The sequence below is a fragment of the Hirundo rustica genome, chromosome 3 (assembly GCF_015227805.2).
Source record: "Hirundo rustica isolate bHirRus1 chromosome 3, bHirRus1.pri.v3, whole genome shotgun sequence".
Taxonomy (NCBI): Eukaryota; Metazoa; Chordata; class Aves; order Passeriformes; family Hirundinidae; genus Hirundo; species Hirundo rustica.
In genome coordinates this window covers 105,427,974-105,432,151 of record NC_053452.1, presented here as the reverse complement: position 1 = coordinate 105,432,151, position 4,178 = coordinate 105,427,974, and the positions used below count along the sequence as shown (strand labels likewise).

Genomic DNA, 4,178 nt, shown 5'->3' with positions numbered 1-4,178 from the left:
TATATGCTATATATTAATTTCCAAACAGGTAGATGAACAGGGATCGGATTTCCAGCTGTATTCAGACAAGAACTCCAGTGGTTTTGGTGAGTGGTGTAGCTGCTCTGGTCTGCCATGGCTGGTCCCTTGTCAGCCAAGGGCTGGCTACCCATGCCTCTGTCATGTGCCAGCTGATACAAGAGAGAATTGGAGGGTTACTACAGTCAAGGCTCAGGGTGCTCTGAGAAAAAAAAAACAACAACAAAAAAACCCACCTCTTTATCCTGAAGATATCTGGGACAATTGAGATGAGGAAATTTTCTCAACCCTCTTACTAATGGTTGGGTTCTTTGATAAGAGACGAAAATACTGCAAAGCGACAGCAACACTGTTCTTTCACAGGAAACAATTTCAGACACAATTCAGAGTTGTAAAATTATAGATTAACTCCCTCATCTCCTCTTCTGATTTGCCGTATCTTGAAAGCTACTGGCTTCACTCCTAATTTTCAGTCACATAACTTAAAAAGATTATGTCCCGAAATTAAAAAAGAGCCCTGAGGTTCCTCTTCACAAGTTGCCATTGCAAACAATATCAGTGGTAGTGTGAATTATACAAGAGATGACAGGATCTTACTGAATATTCATATAATTTACTTCATAGAATATATAATTATCCTTTTTTTCTGTGTTAATCCAAAAAAAAAAAAAAAAAAAAAAAAAAAAAAAAAAAAAAAGGCTTCCAGACTGAGGAAATGATTAGGGGCTGATGGAATGGGCACTGAAATTAAAGACCCTCTCCTTTGAATTTAGCAATTTCTGAACAGAGCTCTAAACCATTCTAAACTAACCTGTTTCCTTTCAGTCTGCACAGAGCTAAAATGAGCATTAAAGAAGATTTCCTTTTATTCTACAAATAAACTCCCATATGTAATACTGGAGAAAAGTGCTAGATAAATACATTAGTTCTGCTTAGCAAGTTAAACATCAAAAGCTGAAAACTCATCTGCCCATCTGTTCTGAGAACTGCTGGTTGCATCCAGGTGATTTTGAATGCAATTCTGCATAAAGCCATGAGTTTCAAGAATTGCAAGGCACCATACTCTACAAAAGACTAAACAACACTGTTCCAGGTAGACAAAAATACAAGTATTTGCCAGCATTACAGATGACTTTATGAAAAATTCCTGTTTAAAAAAAGAATCTATGTCACCATGGAAATTTCAGCAGATGTTATAAGGCCAGCACCTTAAAAAATCCAGAGACTGCTGCTATGCTGCTATGTCCCAGTTTAGCCATGGCAACTGGTTGTGTACACATTTTCATAACCATGAAATAAAATGTGTTAAAACCCTCTCAAATTTCAGATTGCAAATCAATTTGGATGGGATTCAGTGTGAAATTCAGACTCCTAAGTTTTAGATGTCTGTCAGAAGGTGTCTGTAGCTATGTGACTTAAATTTCCACTGCAGTGATGACAGATTCACTTAGGTAGCAATGGGCATTCTACAGTGTACAGGCCATAGGACCTACAGGTGCTTCTGGAAGACCGGTAGAAAATAAGGTGAGATACCCAAGAGTAACTTAAAAATCTCTGGATGTTTGTGCTCATCCCACCCACAGATCAGGACTGTGGCAGCTTTAAGCTGTAATAACCACAGCTGTTATTGTTGGCTGTTACTGGCTGGCCCTTTGCATTGCTCACCAGAGAACTGATTTTAGGTGCCCACCTGCTTCTTGTGATGTGTGAAACAACTTAATGAAAGCACCAGACCTGCACTTTAGTACTGCCTGGAATGGGAGATTAGATGCCTGAATAACATCTAAGAAATGAAGGTGTCTGTATACCCAAATTTAGAGGCACAATTCACCCCTGTAAATGCAAGCACATCCTTACACCTGAGAAAGTTTAGGGTGCTTGAGGTATTGGGATGGGACTGGTAGGGGAGAGACAGAAATTTATGGGTATCCTGCATCTCTTCAAAGAAAAACCTGGGTGATAAATGAGATCACTCACAGAGCCTAAGTGATAAGAAATTACTTTACTGAGGAATCTGATCCCTACCCAATGTGCTGCAAACTGAATTTGTCTCACACAAACACTAAGATAACAGTTTCACACAGACAGTATGGCTTGGCTAATAGGCAGTAGGCTATAGGCCAATAGGCAGTTAAATAATTGTTTCCTGGTCTTTAACGTCATCGTCCAAAGCTGAGAATCTGAAATCTATCGCTCGCCTACCATTTCCCCTACAGGCTGATCAACCTCAGTCTCATGGTAGTACGTGATGCTACATGTAGATGTTCTACAGTTCATTTCATCAATATCTAGCAGTCCCTTTATTTTGGCAGGATTTAAAAGCTGGATTTTTCTAACTCCTAAATATTACCCGTATGCAGAATAAAAATATTCTGGCTAAGTCCTTGATGCAGACAACTTGAGACCATACATAGCATGCAGTCGTAGAGTCAGGATATTTCCAAAAGATGGGTGACAGCTGCCTCTTCTTTTCTAAAAGCATCCAGTTGAAGACACGACCATTGTAAAGCAGTCAGAATGCATGCCCCAGAAAAATAATTAAAAGGGGACATTACGTTGCTAGCTGGGAATCTGAGGTTCAGTTCTTTCTCCTGGTTCAAGTTTTCCATGTGACTGTTCTTCCCACTTGAAAGTGGAGCAATGCTATTTACTTCTTTTAAAAGGTACTTTGAGACTTGTGGGTAAAAAAATGCAAGCCAGCAGCTCAGTGTTCTACTGAGCTGGGTGCTGTAAGGGTAGCTATACTAAATGTGCTACAGAAACAGACACACAGCCTTTTAATAGTCTAAGTATGTCACTTGAATTATTTTCCAGCTAGACAATTTGAAATTTTCAGACCAAAAAAAAAGAACAATTCAAGGACATCTGGATCCAGCCTGGGTAAAGGGGAAGAAGTTAAATCATGAAAGTTATACTGCTCTGGAGTGCTTGCTCAGAGGGAGTGACAGGCCAGAGGGTCAAAGCAGCAGCAGGCCCTACATGCGCACAGCTCCACCAAACCTCTCCACTTCGCAGCGCTCCAAAACTTGCCATATTCATGAGAATCACACCTCTCAGAGCACAGAGCTCTCCTCAACACATTTGCCCGGGGCAGGACGCAGCTGTGAACTCTCGGGTTCACTGGCACAGAGCTGTGACGGCTTTGTGGTCAGCATCACAGCTTCTCATATTTAAAGAGCTCAGCAAGCAAAACCCTTTGAACAAATGAGCAGGTATTTCTGTACTGTATTTCTAATATTGCCAGTTGTAGGTTTTTTGTTTTTTCTTTTCTTGCTTTCTCGCTGTAAATGACACACAGACTGGCTTTTGGGGAAGGGGGAAACCAAGTGCTGCACAGCCATTCTGGCGACTTTAACCTCATTTAACCCTCAGTACAGCAAGAGGAAGTACAAAGTATTTTCACGAGCTGTGAATAGGCTCAGATCTGGTTTTGACGTCTTGAGGAAGCGCTGCCTTCTGCAAAGCCAGAAATACAAAAAAAATGTACGTGAAGTCCCGCAATCCAGGGTTTACACGCAGACATCGTCCCGTCCCACTTCCCCCAACCCAAAACAGAAGCCACCAGAGAGGGGGATGGGATCCCTGCGAAACGGGGAGGCTTTGGGTGAGCGCCAATGACCCCGGGCGGGGGTGACAGTCACACGCACCCCTGCCCTGATTCCCGAGCGGACAGCCCAGCGCCCCGACCCGCCGCCTGGGGAGCCAAGGGGTCCCCGCGTACGGTCTGCACGGGGTGGGGGAACCATCCCCATGCCCATGCCCATCCCCATGCCCATCGGAGAGCGCCTCGCCCCGCGGTGCGGGAGGCGGGTCCGGGGGAGCCGCGCCCGGGGCGGCCGCCGGCGGGAGCCGCACGCAGCCACCGCGGGGCGGGGCGGGTCTGCCAGCGTCGCGCTGGGCCGGGCGGGCTGGGCCGCGCCGCAGCGCCGGCGGCTGATTCGGAGGCGGCGGCGGGGGATGGACGAAGGTACCTGCGGCGGCCAGCGGCGACGGGCGGCCCAGGTAAGAGCGGGGAGGTCAGGCGGGGCTGGGGGCTGCGCGGGGTGCGGGCTGAGCCGCCTCTGCCGCTCCTTCTCTCGGCGCCCGCGCATCGCGACGGGGCGGGGACGGCGCGCTGCAGCCTCGGAGTTTTCCCCGCTTCTTTCGCTCTCTGAGCCTCC

The 4,178-nt window shown here is 46.1% G+C and overlaps 1 protein-coding gene across 4 annotated transcripts in view; it reads left to right on the top strand.

Moving 5' to 3' along the window:
- The first annotated feature begins 3,912 nt into the window (after positions 1–3,912).
- Positions 3,913–4,178, top strand: part of CYRIA (CYFIP related Rac1 interactor A) — a 54,110-nt gene continuing 53,844 nt past the window's right edge. For all 4 annotated transcript variants that reach the window (XM_040059233.2, XM_040059231.2, XM_040059232.2 and 1 more), the window contains exon 1: positions 3,913–4,020. The gene's annotated coding sequence lies outside the window, so the exon portion shown is untranslated. The remainder of the gene's footprint in view (positions 4,021–4,178) is intronic.